This window comes from Trachypithecus francoisi, unplaced genomic scaffold, assembly GCF_009764315.1.
Source record: "Trachypithecus francoisi isolate TF-2019V2 unplaced genomic scaffold, Tfra_2.0 Lachesis_group12, whole genome shotgun sequence".
NCBI lineage: Eukaryota > Metazoa > Chordata > Mammalia > Primates > Cercopithecidae > Trachypithecus > Trachypithecus francoisi.
In genome coordinates this window covers 66702831-66719854 of record NW_022681457.1, presented here as the reverse complement: position 1 = coordinate 66719854, position 17024 = coordinate 66702831, and the positions used below count along the sequence as shown (strand labels likewise).

At 42.7% G+C, this 17024-nt stretch overlaps 1 long non-coding RNA gene across 2 annotated transcripts; it reads right to left on the bottom strand.

Moving 5' to 3' along the window:
- Positions 1-6395: 6395 nt before the first annotated feature.
- LOC117092441 lies at positions 6396-9830 on the bottom strand. 2 transcript variants are annotated; one of them, XR_004440815.1, is made up of 4 exons: positions 9637-9830; positions 7549-7587; positions 6796-6833; positions 6396-6581 (listed from the first exon to the last, which is right to left on the bottom strand). It is a non-coding gene; the product is annotated as an uncharacterized LOC117092441 (long non-coding RNA). The 2 variants fall into 2 exon arrangements; XR_004440816.1 differs by lacking the exon at positions 9637-9830 and adding an exon at positions 9015-9310.
- Between the last annotated feature and the right edge of the window lie 7194 nt (positions 9831-17024).

Genomic DNA, 17024 nt, shown 5'->3' with positions numbered 1-17024 from the left:
GTCAGTGCCTGTAATCCCAGCTACTCGGGAGGGTGAGGCAGAAGAACCAATTAAAACCCAGGAGGCAGAGGTTGCAGTGAGCCAAGAGCCAAGATTGCACCATTGCACTCCAGCCTTGGCAACAAGAGTGAATTTAAAAAAAAAAAAAAAAAGCAAGGAGTTATTAGCTCTACATACCAATTTTTTTTTTTTTTTTTTTTTTTGAGACAGAGTCTCGCTCTGTCACCCAGGCTGGAGTGTACTGGTGCCATCTCGGCTAATTTTTTTTGCATTTTTAGTAGAGACGGGGTTTCACCGTGTTAGCCAGGATGGTATTGATCTCCTGACCTCGTGATCCACCCACCTCGGCCTCCCAAAGTGCTGGGATTACAGGCGTGAGCCACTGCACCCGGCCAAGCTCTATATACATTTATAGAAGAAACTTCTAATTTGAAAAACTCAAAGGTTTAAGTAAAAATGATCACAAAAAGGGAAGAACCTCCAGAATCTTGGGGACAGAGGATGGTGTGGTGGGAAGAGAGGGAATTACTCTGACACCAATGAATCAAAAAAGTTATTAAAGATTAATTTCAAATGAATAAAACTAAAAACCAAGACTTACAGAATGAGACTAAAACCATGACAGGAGGACAACTTTTAGCCTGAAAGTAGCCTATGACTTAGAAATTAAGGCAAAAAAACTAATGAGTAAGCAGTTACCCTTCAGGTTAGAAAACCAACAGCATAACAGTATAGGAGAGAGGGAAGAAATAATCAGATGGGGCTGAGATGGGGGATTATGGGGATGAAGGAGGCAGGAAGAGCATGTGAAGTCTGTGCATAAAGTCACTCCCTAAGTACAGTCCCTGGGAGGAACGTGGGTGCACAAGGATCAGGCTAGGTGTAAAAGGTGACAGAATCCTGGAGGGTACATTCAGGGGTTGATAGCGGATAAGAAAACAGGAGGGAAAGTCAAGTGTGGAGCCTTTCCTGTCCCTAGCATGAAGACATCAGGAGCTGATGCGTGAAAGTGATAAACAGCATTCTCATCACAAAAAAAAGTCAAGTATTTGAGGTAACGGATAGGATAATTTGACTTAATCATTCCACATTGTATTGAAAAATCATAACATTATTTTGTACCCATAAATATATACAATTTAGGCCGGGCGCGGTGGCTCAAGCCTGTAATCCCAGCACTTTGGGAGGCCGAGACGGGTGGATCGCGAGGTCAGGAGATCGAGACCATCCTGGCTAACACGGCGAAACCCCGTCTCTACTAAAAAAATAGAAAAAACTAGCCGGGCGAGTTGGCGGGCGCCTGTAGTCCCAGCTACTCGGGAGGCTGAGGCAGGAGAATGGCGTAAACCCGGAGGCGGAGCTTGCAGTGAGCTGAGATCCGGCCACTGCACTCCAGCCTGGGCGACTGCGAGACTCCGTCTCAAAAAAAAAAAAAAAAAAAAAAAAAAAAAAAATATATATATATATATATACAATTTAAAAGATAGATAAAAATCAGCCAAAAAATTGAAAAAATATTCTTTATTTTTCAAACATATACAATTTATGGAGTACAATCTAATTCATCAATATACATAATTTTTTAAAATGCTAAGTCAATAAACACAGGAAACAGCCCCTTGGGAGGGAGATAAGGAAAATGGGCCTAATCTGCCCTTAGAAAGACTCAGCATTTAAATCCATGCATGTGAGAACGCCAGGGTTCAGGGTAAGACTGGAGGTCTGCTATAGCCACAGGGTGGCACCAACACCCACTGCTCCAGCCTGAGCTGGCCAGAGAGAGAGAGCATCCAGGAAAAGTTGGAACTTCCCAGGAGGTCCTGAGACCTGTATGTACCACACTGAAATCCACTGAAGAGGGCCCGATGTGAGGGGGAAAAAAACACCGAAGAAACGTCATTTATTTGTGTATTTTTAATAAGATATTTAATACGTGTTCAGGTAGAAGTAGGTACAATGACAGAAAATAAGGTAGAGGAATGTGCTAGACCCCACAGATATGTAATGATGGACAATAAATGACATGATGTGGAGAGTTCGCCCACACATGCAGACTTCATATGTTCACATAAACATGTATATGCATGCATCACCCAGTAGAGACAAACTGCATTGACACTGTGAAGTCAACGAGCCTTCACGACCTAATCACTTCTTAAAGGCTGCACTGGTCATCGCTGTTGCATCAGGGGTTGAGTTTCCCATACATGAACTTCGGGGAACACACTCAAACCACAGCACTCCTCATGGAAACCTTCCAGAAAATCTGCGTGCCTGGCACTCTGGAATCCCTCTTTTCCACCCCTTCTCCCTGCAGCTCTAACATCGTGTCCCCTCATTATTTTCCATTTGAGCATAGGAAAGAACACTTTCCTACATTACACTTTACATTCCTGCATTACACATTACACAAAGAACACTACACCCATTTCTTATGAACCTTTCCTACACTAAAATAATTCCATCACTCAGATAGAAATTTGCAAAAATAAATTTTCATTTTTGACATGAGAATATAGTTTAATGGAAACACTAAAATACACAGAAAATAAAAATAATCACCAAAAATGTTCCATGAATCAAAGCAACACATAGAGTGAGATCTTATATCCTAAAATATATACACGTAAATATGTTATTTTAAAAATCAAGGAAGAAACATAAGGAGCTCTATACACACCTTTAAAAATATGCTGTCTAGTTTAATTCTAGAATTAATTTGGAATTCTGTTAAGAAAGATATATTTTAATAGGAAAAGTAAGTCACTAATGTATCAAAGAAAACAATCATTCTTGTATTGCAAATAAATGCCCAACCAAGACAAAAAGGCACGTCACATCTTATGGGATGAAAGTGAGGGTGATGAAAATGAGGGTTAGGGTTAGATGAAAATGAGGGTGAGAGGAAAACTGTGACCCTTGAATGTAAGACAGAAAAAAATCAGAGCAGGATGTTAAGGAATTGGAAACGATTCTCCAAATTAAAGGAATATGAGACAGAAAGAGGAGAGAGGGAGGCAATAGTCTCCCTCCAGGGGTGTGGGGGTATCTCCCTTTCAAGGGGCTGTTTCCTGTATTAACTGACTCCCCATTAAGAAAATATATATACTGCCAGGCACGGTGGCTCAAGCCTGTAATCCTAGCACTTTGGGAGGCCGAGACGGGCGGATCACGAGGTCAGGAGATCGAGACCATCCTGGCTAACACGGTGAAACCCCGTCTCTACTTAAAAAAATACAAAAATCTAGCCGGGCGAGGTGGCGGGCGCCTGTAGTCCCAGCTACTCCGGAGGCTGAGGCAGGAGAATGGCGTAAACCCGGGAGGCGGAGCTTGCAGTGAGCTGAGATCCAGCCACTGCACTCCAGCCCGGGCTACAGAGCGAGACTCCGTCTCAAAAAAAAAAAGAAAATATATATACTGACAAATTATACCCCATAAATTGTATATGTTTGTTCGAAAATATTTCAGAGAATTTTTTTGGCTGATTTTTATCTATCTTCTAAATTGTATATATTTATGGGGTACAAAATGATGGTATGATTTTTCATTACAGTGTGGAATGATGAAATCAAATTAACCCACCCATTACCTCAAATACTTGACCTTTTTTTTGTGATGAATACTATTTATCACTTTCATCATCACCTGCTGATGTTATCCATGCTAGGGACAGGAAAGGCTCCACACGCCCAATAGACTCTCTCCAATAGACATTGGGGGTGTGAGAGTAGATGGGAATAAAGGAGGAAGAGAGAGCAGTGGGGATGTACATAAAATCACCCTCCAGAGCTGTGCTGTCCAATAAGGCAGCCACTTGCCACATGCGGCTGCTGAGCACTTGAAAGACTGCTAAGGCCAGCCGCAGTGCCTCATACCTATAATCCCAGCACTTTGGGAGGCCAAGCCAGATGGATCACTTGACATCAGGAGTTCGAGACCAGCCTGGACAACATGGTGAAACCTTATCTATACAAAAAATACAAAAATTAGCCAGGTATGGTGGTGAGCACCTGTAGTCCCAGCTACTAGGGAAGCTGAGGTGGGAGAATCACTGGAACCTGGGAGGCGGAGGTTGCAGTGAGACAAGATCATACCACTCACTGCACTCCAACCTGGGCAACAGAGTGAGACCCTATCACCCTATCTTAAAAAAAAAAAGGTCTGGGCACGGTGGCTCACACCTGTAATCCCAGCACTTTGGGAGGCCAAGGCAGGTGGATCAGCTCGGCCTCCCAAAGTGCTGGGATTACAGGTGTGAGCCACCACACCCAGCCTCTTTTTAACTTTTCTAAAGTGAGTACTAGAAAATCTAAAATGACTATGTGTCTGGCATTGTATTTCTACTGGAAACCACTGCTCTAGAGAGAAATGGTCTCTGGGGAGGCAGAAATACGAGAACCACAAGAGAGGTGGACGGAGGGAAGTGACAGACACATCTGGTGGGTACCTTCAGGTGCTGACAGCGGGAACCCAGGAGATTCGGGTGTAGACAGGCCCCATCTATGCACAGCAGGAGAGTAGCATGGCTGACACTAGGGGTGCTGAGCTGACACACAGAACTATTCAGCTTTATAAACATGTGAAAAACATACCACTAAGTCACTGACAACCCACAGAACAAATCGTAACAGAAATGAGAAATACACTTAGGAACAAATGAAATGATATATAAATATCCAGTATGAAAACTGGCTGGCTTAAGAAACAGGCCCTTTCTCTCTAATACAAGTTCAAATTATAAGAGAAATGAGGGCCCAAATCAAAAACCTGAGATTGCTGTGATGCTTCATTTTGAAGCAGGAACCTTATTTCCATGCTGGGTTTGAAGGTGCCCTCTACTGTCCCCTCTGTTCTTTGCCCTTTTTGATGAAAAGTTGCCTTTCTTGTTAAGTTAGAAATCCGTAGCAGAGAGAAGACTGAGGAAAAACCAAATTTGGGTATTTAAGAAAGTAAAGTGGGCCGGGCGCGGTGGCTCAAGCCTGTAATCCCAGCACTTTGGGAGGCCGAGACAGGCGGATCACGAGGTCAGGAGATCGAGACCATCCTGGCTAACACGGTGAAACCCCGTCTCTACTAAAAATACAAAAAAAAAAAACTAGCCGGGCGAGATGGCGGGCACCTGTAGTCCCAGCTACTCGGGAGGCTGAGGCAGGAGAATGGCGTAAACCCGGGAGGCGGAGCTTGCAGTGAGCTGAGATCTGGCCACTGCACTCCAGTCCTGGCGACAGAGCGAGACTCCGCCTCAAAAAAAAAAAAAAAAAAAAAAGAAAGTAAAGCTCAAAATGACCTGCTAAAGAGAATGAATCTCGATGGAAAATATAAAATACTTCTTTATGAACATTAAAGAAAATTCTAACAACCAAAATGTTTGGAATTAGGGTAACTGAAATGGCAGTTTAATCCTCCTGAAGGAATTTTAATTTATCACTAACAGTACTTTAAAGCTAGGGGTAGAAAATTATTTTTATAGCTTTTCGCAAGCATTAAAGCTAAAAATCCAAAATCAGGTCTTTCTCTGATGGCAACGCCTCCTAAAAACAGAAGAAGCCTATAGGACTTTAGCCTGGAAACTACTCAGGGAATCGGGAATATTTCCTTAGGGGTTATCTACAATTGAAACCTGGCAGTAATTAAAAAAACAAAACAAAACAAAGAAAACAGACAACCTTGGGATACGGCTGGAGGTCTACAGGTGGGTCATTTTATATCCTGAGGTCTAAACAAGATGATTATAGCCCCTTAAAATGATGTAAACAAAAGGAGAATAAATTGGAAGAGAGCACAGATGAGTGGTTTACAGGGAGTACCTGCTTTTTTTCCTCTGGTTTTCAGGTCTCCTCGTTGCTGAGGGATCCAGCCCCAGCTCTAGACCAAGAAATGGGAATATTTTAGAGTGACTAGTGATCTATCATCGGCAATTATTAAACATTCTCAGCAGTTTATGCAAAAGATAACAAAACCACTGCAGATAACTAAGACTAGGTAATACATATACTGTTTCCCAAATACCTACCCACAAGCTGAACAATTTTTTTTTTTTGAGACAGAGTCTTGCTACGTTGCCCAGGCTGGAGTACAACGGCAAGATCTCAGCTCACTGAAATCGCCACCTCCTGGGTTCAAGCGATTCTCCTGCCTCAGCCTCCCAAGTAGCTGGGATTACAGGCGTGCGCCACTACACCTGGCTAATTTTTGTATTTTTAGTAGAGATGGGGTTTTGCCATGTTGGCCAGCCTACTCTCAAACTCCTGACCTCAGGTGATACACCCACCTCAGCCTCCCAAAGTGCTGGGATTACAGGCGTGAGCCACCAGGCCTGGCCAAGCTGAATGGTTCTAAGCTGTTGGGATCATTGCCTCTATTACCACCATGACATCAGGTCACAACCAAACCATCAAGCATGAAACAGACAGAATGTTTCCACTCCTAATCCACTGTGTGGAGAAGCCCAGAGCTTACCCATTGGGGCGCTGCATCAGAAGAGGCGCACATGCACCGGGGTGTGCATTTGAAGGGACCGATCAAACTTCCATCTCCACAGCTCCTCTGTTCACGGGCACTGCAGTCTGTGGCCTCATGTCCTTTGGGGGACATAGTGGGAAGGTAACCCACACGCCAGTGGAAAGAGACACTGTGGGACTTTGCCCTGGTTTCTCAGGGGCCTTTTCTCTTTTCCCTTTGGGTTATGTGTAGACTTCCCCACTGTCCGCCTGACCACTCTCGTGCAGCCCAAAACCATAGCTTAAGTCATCAGCTAGGCCTTTCTTGGTGTAACTATTGAAAGGTGAGCCTTACCTGTTCAACCTCTAGAGAGATTCATCCAAAATCTGGACCTACAAGAATAAAAAAATAAGATTTGCCTGACTATGTCTGGCCTCTTGTGACCCTCCTTCAGGATCACAGGGCAAATCCCACTGGCTCCACGCACAGTAGTCACACAGAGAAAAAGACTCAAAAGAATCCACTTTAATACAAAGTCAGGGAGGGGTATCCACCATGAAATGTTCATGCTTGCAGTGGGTGGCAGAGGTAGTGGGTCCTGAGACTCCAGATCCTAGTGGAGGTGGGAGGTGGACATTAGGCTTTGAGAAGACGTGTAGGCCAAATTACATCTGTGCAAACTCACGCACAATGAAATTTACACCAGTTCGGGTGAGGTGGTTTAGAAATGACAGAAAGCAGAAGAAGAGGCTGACAATATGGGCTTCTCTATAAAGCATGAGGACAGTAAATGACAGCAACAGTCCCGGAAGTGTTTATAGCGGCATTCCTTCAATTAACAGGGCAAAGTTAGAGCAGTAAGGACCAGATGGGAGCCAGGCACTACCCCTGGGGCAACCGATGTAAACTTGGAAATCAGTCACCCTCGGTGTCGCCATTTTCCTCACGATGAATTAAATATACAGAGAAGTTCACTGATGGGTTTGGCATCAGAAAGCTGATAAAGGCTGGCTCTGAATCTAAATAGCGGCTGTTGGTTTCCCAGGCATATACCGAATGCTCATTGACTAAAAATCACCCTCACTTGATAAGCGCAAAGAAACTCACTTTCCACATCCAAGTTATCCGTTCTGGTGGGTATTTGCTCTGTAAATTACATACAACAGAAGAAAAAGAAAATGAAAACTCAGGAAAGTAAACACACTTCTAAACTCATGAATGGTAAAATACAGGAATACAATCTCCTTGAGAATTCATCAGAATATCCAAAGAAAATGCAATATACATGAGGGTAAAAAGGCCATTTGGCAAAGCCTGCAAAGTGAGTCCAAAATCGGTTTACAAGGATTTGTAAAAAAAAAAAGTATATACGTATGTATATATTATATGTATATATGTGTGTCTCTCTCTGTGTGTGTGTATATATATATATATTTTTTAGACTGAGTCTCGCTGTATGCCCAGGCTGGAGTGCAGTGGCACAACTTCAGCTCAGCTCACTGAAACCTCCGCCTCCCAGGTTCAAGGGATTCTCCTGCTTCAGCCTCTTGAGTAGCTGAGATTACAGGCGCCCGCCACCATGCCCGGCTAATTTTTGTATTTTCAGTAGAGACAGGGTTTCACTATGTTGGCCAGGCTAGTCTCAAACACCTGACCTCAAGTGATCCACCCGCCTCAGCCTCCCAAAGTGCTAGGATTACAGGTGTGAGCCACCGCGCCCAGCCCACCAACTAAGATTTTAAAGGAGTTACGAAGACACAATGATTACCATTATAAAAAAAATCAAAACCCACTTTGGGAGGCCGAGGCGGGTGAACCATGAGGTCAAGAGATCAAGATTATCCTGGCCAACACGGTGAAACCCCATCTCTACTAAAAATACAAAAGTTAGCTGGGTGTGGTGGCACGCGCCTGTAATCCCACCTACTCAGGAGGCTGAGGTAGGAGAACCACGTGAATCCGGGAGGTAGAGGTTGCAGTGAGCCGAGATCATGCCACTGCACTCCAGACTGGCAACAGAGCGAGACTCCGTCTCAAAAAAAAAAAAATAAATCAAAACTAGGATTATATTTCATAAAGGAAATCCCAAAACCTCCTTAGCTGGCTGTTTCTTTCACAAAAGTTACTCTATATATTATACGTGCCCCAAAAATAAGATTTTAAAGAAATTGGGGGAGAAACTGCTACTAAGGTACCAAAATCAGGAATTTAATTCCTTTAAAACAATTCCAAAGTAACTTGCTATGCCTTTCACAGAAACGTCTCAAAATAAGTGTTTCATTAAGCCTGAGAAGTTGCTGTTGTTAGGACAATCAAAACTAAAAATGGGTTTATTTAGTAACAACAACAACAACAAAAAAAAGCCATTTTAACTGGCTGTCCTTATCGAACATATCCCACTAAATAATACAACTGGCAAAAAGTGGGATTTTTTAAAGGTCGGGGAGCCATATTATAAACATAATGTAAACCAGGAGTTTATTTTATTTAATAAACATAAACCCGGCAGTCACTCCCTCCCTTCGGGGCATTCTGCAACAAAACACCTGCTGATAAATAAAAGGGTGTTTTACCTGAGTGGGCTGAAAAGTCCCCGTTTTTATACCTTTAATCTCTAGATCCTATGGGTCAGAGGTCGTGAAACTACGTCAGACCCAGTCCGGGCGCCCATGAGACCTGTGGAGGGCCGGGAAACGGCCTGCACGCAGCCTGGGCCCCAGTTTCTGGCGTGGCGATGGCCGACTGAAGGCCAGGACTCCCCGACGCTGACTCTCCAGCGTCCCATGTTAGGCAGGCGCTCGGCCGCACACCCCAAAGTTGCTGAGCCACGATTCCCGCTGTGCGCCTGGATGGCGGCTTCAGACCCAGCGTGCGGTGGGCTCCTGGATACCTGGGGGCGGGCTTCCAGAAACAGTGACCAATGGGAAACGCGACCAGCTGTTAATAGGTAGACAGTCCGTATCCAGGCAACACAGAAAGAAAGGAAAGTGGCAGTCAGACTTAAGTAGACAGATCTTTTAGCCAATGGATGTGCAAGATAGGGGAGGTTTGCTCCATATTGGCCATTAAGAAGCGCTTGGGCCGCCCCGCCTCCAAGTCCTGGGAGGACAGTTCAAATTATGGAGGAGGGGGCAGGTGCTAGGCAGCAGTGGCAAGGGGAGTAGCGGGGAGTAGGGGGAGCACGAGATCATTTACCTTTGCCGCTCGGGTTACCAAGCCTGTGACTGAGCAATCGGTGTCTTCCTTGCAAGGTTTCAATCTGAGGCTCTTGGGAAGAGGGCAGAGTTGGAGCCTGATGGAAGCGCGGTGGGGAGAGGAGCGAGTGTAGGGAGAGTGGAGAATGTGTCAGTCAGGCGGTGTCTTTATTCCTGGCACCTCACTTAGCCTGCTCGAGTTTCTCAATCTATTCCAGGAGCATTCTCTTGACCCTGCAGGGGCCTGAAAGGGAATGTTGGTCGCCAGTGTCTGCTTTCTTGGACTGGATTGGAATTGGTCCCACGAATTTAGGCATTATGATACATTGTTGCTTTTAGACTCACTTGGTTTTTACATTGTGCTTTCTTTTCCCCTTTCCTTTCAGGAATTTAAAATGTTCTCTTTGCTCTATTTAATTATATATGATCGCCTTGAAGATTTCAGCTTGAATTAAAATTACATATTTTTTTACCTGTCTTTATTAATATTTAAAAATACTAAAATAACACATGTTCATAATGAAAATGAAATATTACAAATAAATATAAAAGAAAGGCAGTATTCCCCCTCCAGTTCCACTCTTGAAATAACGAGTTAACAAGATGATGAGCATCTTCCCATGATGTTCTCCACGATTCATGTATTTGCACACATACAGAAAGATATACAGTAGTCCCCTTTTATCCATGGTTCTACTTCCCACAGTTTCAGTTACCCACAGTAAATTGTGGTCTGAAAATATTAAATGCAAGATTCCCGAAAGAAACAATTCATAAGCTTTAAATTGTGGGCTGTTCTGAGTAGCGTGATGAAATATCTCACTGTCCTGCTTTGTTCTGCCTGGGATATGAACAATCCCTTTGTTCAGCAGATGCATGCTGTATGCGCTACCCATAGTCCGTGAGTAGCCAACTTGGTTATCAGAATGACTGCAGCAGTATCACAGTGCTTGTGTTTAAGTGACTCTAATTTTACCTAATGATGGCCCTAGAATGCAAGAGTAGTGATGCTGCCAATTTAGATCTGCAGAACAGGAGCCCTAAAGTGTTTTCTTTAAGTGAAAATGTGAAAATTCTTCACTGAATAAGGAAAATAAGTCGTGTGCTGAGGTTGCTAAGATCTATGGTAAGAACAAATCTTCTAGGTGTGACAGTGTAAAGAGGAAAAATAAATTTCTGCTAGTCTTGTTCGTTGAACAACAAGCTCAAGGTACAGCCACATGTGTGATAAGTGTTTAGTTAAGATAAAAAAAATTAAATTTGTGCTTGGAAAACAAGCAGAAGTGTGTTCTGATTGACAGCAATTGGGTCAATACTATCCACACTTGCAGACATCCACTGCGGGTCTTAGAACACATCTCCTGCAGGTAAGCGAGGGCTACTATGTAATGTTTCTTTTTTTTATTATAAAGCATTTTCCTTTTTTAATATAACAATTTGCCTCAGATACCACTTCAGGTACAAAGATATTAGGATATCTTTATAGCAGATAAGGAGCTCATTCTTCCTAAGAGTTACAGTATCTTCCAGTATCTTCCATTATATGAGCATTTAAGATGTTAAAGTACTTTTGCACCAAAAATAATGCATTTTTTTGTTTTTTTTTGTTTGTTTGTTTGTTTGTTTTGAGATGGAGTTTTGCTCTTGTACCCCAGGCTGGCGTGCAATGGTGTGATCTTGGTTCACTGCAAACTCTGCCTCCCTGGGTCAAGCAATTCTCTTGCCTTAGCCTCCCAAGTAGCTGGGCTTACAAGTGTGTGCTACCACGCCCTGCTAATTTTTGTATTTTTAGTAGAGATGGGGTTTCACCTTGTTGGCCAGGCTGGTCTCAAACTTCTGGCCTCAAGTGATCCACCCACCTCAGCATCCCAAAGTGCTGAAATTACAGACGTGAACCACCACGCCTGGCCTGTAAATATTATTTTACTTATATATGAGTTTTTACTTCTGCTGGGACAAATTGCACGAGTAAACAAATATATGTGTATATAATGTAATATATGTGTATATAATTATATATGTGAATATACAACTTAATATATACTCGTACATAAAATAACATACACAATTTAACATATACACAAATATAGGCTGGGTGCAGTGGCTCACTCCTGTAATCCTAGCACTTTGAGAGGCCAAGGCAGGGGATTGCGTGAACCCAGGAGTTTGAGACCAGCCTAGGCAACATAGTGAAACCCCATCTGTACAAAAAATACAAAAATTAGCTGGGTATGGTGGCATGCAGCTGTAATCCCAGCTACTTGGGACGTCGAAGTGGGAGAATCGTTTGAGCCCAACAGGCGGACTTTGCAGTTAGCCGAGATCATGCCACTGTACTCCAGCCTGGGTGACACAGCGAGACTCCATCTCAAACAAAAAGTCAAAAAACAAGTGATGCTGGTGAGGCTGTGGAGAAAAGAGAATGCTTATACACTGTTGGTGAGAGCATAAAATAGTCCAGCCAGTGTGAAAAGCAGCCTGGAGATTTCTCAAAGAACTTAAAACAGAGCTACCATTTGACCCAGCAATCCCATTACTGTGATCTACCCAAAGAAATCATTCTACCAAAAAGACAAATGCACTTGTGTGTTTATCGCAGCACTCTTCACCATAGCAATGATATGGAATCAACCCAGGTGCCCATCAATGGTAGACTGGATAAAGAAAACGTGGTACATCAAGCTCATCCAATCCACGCCCCATAGGCTGCACGTGGCCCAGGACAGCTTTGAATGCAGCCCCGCAATCCACCCTCATCCAAAATGCACAGCAATGATTGGACATGTTGGCTATGTTTTAAAGACCCTTCAAGTAGGAAGTTAAGGGTATAAATGAATGAACAGTGATACTGCAGCAGATAGGATAATAGTCTAAGTTTATTTATAAAATATATCCCATTCTGTCAAATACTGCTAAAAAAAAGAAGGGTTCATCTAGAAGATGTTGAGGTTAGATCATACATTTTCACTGACAGAACTTCAGTTATTTGAACTTTAGCAATCCCATGTGAATTATATTGTATTGTATTCCAAAAATCCCATGCTATCCACATCTATTTGGCTCCTGAGTTCAGATACTAAGAAATATTATGTTATCTAAATCAATTTGATTAAGTTTCAGAAAGTATAAAGTTTGATTTATCAGAATTGTTTTTTCCTAAATTCGTAATGTGACAAATACTTATTTTCAATGGGTTACTAGATTTGATTTGCTGATTTATAATGCTGTATTTTCATAACTGTTTCTGGACAAATTGTTTTGGGTTCTTCTATAGGTTTTAACATCAGGATTACGACAAATTCATAAAAATAATTTGCTATCTCAGTCTATGTCCTAGAAGAGTTTCCCAAGACATTTCATAGATTTCACTTATAAAAATCACTACCTTGGTGTCTTTTTTAGTGTAGCAATTTGACATTTAAAATATATTTTAAGAAAAACTGTATTTTGTTTATTTATTTTTGAGACAGAATTTCACTCTTGTTGCCCAGGATGGAGTGCAGTGGCGCAATCCCTGCTCACAGCAATCTCCGCCTCCCGGGTTCAAGCCTTTCTCCTGCCTCAGCCTCCCGAGTAGCCAGGATTACAGGCATGAGCCACCACACCTGGCTAATTTTTTTATTTTTGTAGAGATGGGGTTTCTCCATGTTGGTCAAGCTGGTCTCAAATCCCCGACCTCAGGTGATCCGCCCGCCTAGGCTTCACAAAATGCTGGGATTACATGTGTGAGCCTCCGTGCCTGGCCGGTCTTATTTTTTAAGTAAGTTTATTATGGAGAGAGGTCTATTAAGATTTTATACCTCGTTAATTCTGATGTCATCAACTTTTTAAAAACCACGGACATTTTCCAGATTTTCAGATATATTATAAAAATGTCTATAATACCAACTTTTAAGTTTGTTGTTTTTAAATTTTTTTTTTTTTTGGTAGAGATGAGGGGAGGGGGTCTCACTATGTTACCTAGACTGGTCTTGAACTCCTGGCCTCAAGCCATTCTCCTACCTCAGCCTCCCAAAGTGGTGAAATTACAGGCATGAGCCACTGCACCCAGCCTTAAGTTTTTAAATTGAGATCAAATTCACACAGCATAATATTCACCCTTTTAAAGTGTATAGTTGAGTGACCTGTAGTATATAAACAAAATTGTACAATCTTTACCCATTCCACATTTTCATTACCCCAAATGATACAGCTCTTTTAAGTTTAAATATATAGTCATTTCAATTTCTCATATACAATATTGTTTGTCATCCTTATTTCACCTCTGGAATCACTAAAGTTTGTCTCCTTTTTATTCTCTTCCATCAAATATCAAATTTTGGATTTAGATCCAGTTTTTTTCTTTCAATTATTTCTGCCTTTTAAAATAATACTACCTCCTTCCTCCCACAATTCATTTCAGCTTGTTTTAGTTCCTTGGGTTCTATATTTTATTTATTCTTCCTAGAATACAATAGATGCATGAACACTAGGTTATAAAACTTCCCATACTTTTACTGCCACTCGCAGGTTTTTCAATTGTTTTAATTTTCGCGTACATTTAAATAATGTATATATTAGGGATTTATTCCTTAATCCATGTTAATTAAGAGGGAATATTGAATTAATAATCAGATATTTGATGGCTATCCTATTGTACTGCTTCTTCTGGTCAAATAATGTGGCCAGTATGTTTTCTGCGTTTTGGGGGGAAATATTAGAAAAAATGTTATAATCTCTTCCTGCTTTTGACAGCTGTGCTTTCTACTACTCATCATATTTACAGGGTTTCAGATTGGTATGCTTTTATTTATGTATTCTGAGACACAGTCTCGCTTGGTCACCCAGTCTGGAGTGTGCAGTGGCACAATCTCAGCTCACTGTAACCTCTAACTACCAGGTTCGAGCAATCCTCCCACCTCAGCCTGCTGAGTAGCTAGGATTACAGGTGTGCAACACCATGCCTGGCTAATTTTTTTTGTATTTTTAGTAGAGACGGGGTTTCACCATGTTGGCCAGGCTGGTCTCGAACTCCTGACCTCAAGTGATCCACCCACCTTGGCCTCCCAAAGTGCTAGGATTACAGGTGTGAGCCACCGTGCCCGGCCTCAGACTGGAATTCTTTATGTAGCATAAAAGATGAAGTCTGAGGCCGGGCGCGGTGGCTCAAGTCTGTAATCCCAGCACTTTGGGAGGCCGAGGCGGGTGGATCACGAGGTCAGGAGATCAAGACCATCCTGGCTAACATGGTGAAACCGTCTCTACTAAAAATACAAAAAACTAGCCGGGCGTGGTGGCGGGAGCCTGTAGTCCCAGCTACTCGGAGGCTGAGGCGGGAGAATGGCATGAACCCGGGAGGCGGAGCTTGCAGTGAGCCAAGATCGCGCCACTGCACTCCAGCCTGGGCAACACAGCGAGACTCTGTCTCAAAAAAAAAAAAAAAAAAAAAAAAAAAAGATGAAGTCTGAGCAAAGACTATGTACACATACTTTTTCTCTTCCGTTTAAAATTCCATGCTAAATAATAATGATGGCAAAAGTCTTCGTTATACTCATTACAAGTGTTTCTCTTTTTCCACCATGAATTATAAATTTCCCAAAGGTAAACAACATGGTTAAAATCCTTTCCATAAATCCTAATGAACATACTTATGATAATGAATATATCACTGATAATAGTGGAAAACTTTTACTAAACCTATATTATGTGATAACAGTTTGAGGTACTTTACATTTATTAATCCATTGACTCTTCACAGCAATCCAATACATACAGCCTAGACATAATTTTTTAAAACACCACTAACGGCCAGGTGCAGTGGCTCACACCTGTAATCCTAGCACTTTGGGAAGCCAAGGCGGGAGGATCATGAGGTCAGGAGTTCCAGAGCAGCCTGGTCAATATGGTGAAACCCTGTCTCTACTAATAATACAAAAATTAGCTGGGCATGGTGGCGCATGCCTGTAATCCCAGCTACTCGGGAGGCTGAGGCAGAAGACTCACTTGAACTCGGGAGGCGGAGCCTGAGCAACAGAGTGAGACTCGGTCTCAAAAAAACAAAAAAAAGAAGAAGAAAAAAAACAACAAAAAAAATTAATACCTGGATTGATAAACAACACTTTCATAACAGTGTTACTTTCTAGTATGGCATTGGAATTAGGATTGATGTAAAGGAACAAAACAAGCTCACAAGGAGAAAATGTGGATAATTTTAGCAATTAAAATAAATGTTTTAAAAGTAAAAATGAGGCCGGGCGCGGTGGCTCAAGCCTGTAATCCCAGCACTTTGGGAGGCCGAGACGGGCAGATCATTAGGTCAGGAGATCGAGACCATGCTGGCTAACACGGTGAAACCCCGTCTCTACTAAAAATACAAAAAAAATTAGCCGGGCGTGGTAGCGGGCGCCTATAGTCCCAGCTACTCGGGAGGCTGAGGCAGGAGAATGGTGTGAACCTGGCAGGCGGAGCTTGCAGTGAGCTGAGATCTGGCCACTGCACTCCAGCCTGGGCGACAGAGCTAGACTCCGTCTCAAAAAAAAAAAAAAAAAAAAAAAGTAAAAATGAGCATCCAATGAGGTCAGCTTTTTTTTTTTTTTTTTTTTTTGAGACGGAGTCTTGCTCTGCCACCCAGGCTGGAGTGCAGTGGCCAGATCTCAGCTCACTGCAAGCTCCGCCTCCCGGGTTTACGCCATTCTCCTGCCTCAGCCTCCGGAGTAGCTGGGACTACAGGCGCCCGCCTCGTCGCCCGGCTAGTTTTTTGTATTTTTAAGTAAAGACAGGGTTTCACCGTATTAGCCAGGATGGTCTCGATCTCCTGACCTCGTGATCCGCCCGTCTGGGCCTCCCAAAGTGCTGGGATTACAGGCTTGAGCCACCGCGCCCGGCCTAGCTTTTTTTTTTTTTTTTTTTGAGACAGAATCTCACTCTGTCCTCCAGGCTGGAGTGCAGAGGCACCATCTCAGCTCACTGCAACCTCCGCCTCCCAGGTTCGAGCGATTCTCCTGTCTCAGCCTCCCAGGTAGCTGGGATTACAGGCGCGTGCCACCACGCCCAGCTAATTTTTTGTATTTTTAGTAGAGACGGGGTTTCACTGTGTTAGCCAGGATGGCCTCAATCTTCAGACCTTGTGATCTGCCCACCTCGGCCTTCCAAAGTGCTGGGATTACAGGCATGAGCCACTGCGCCCAGCCGAGGTCAGTTTTTATAGCTGCAAAAATTCAGAGGCAACCATAATGGGAATAGTCATTTTAAAGTCATTAAATATGTCATGAAAATAATAAAAATCTATATTTACTGAAATGGCACTTATGAAATCTTTGGCATGATAAAAGCAGTGAAAGGTATGGCATGCATATCATAATTACACCTCCTTAAAAAAGCACAGTATAGCATGATTTTCTCTACCAAACT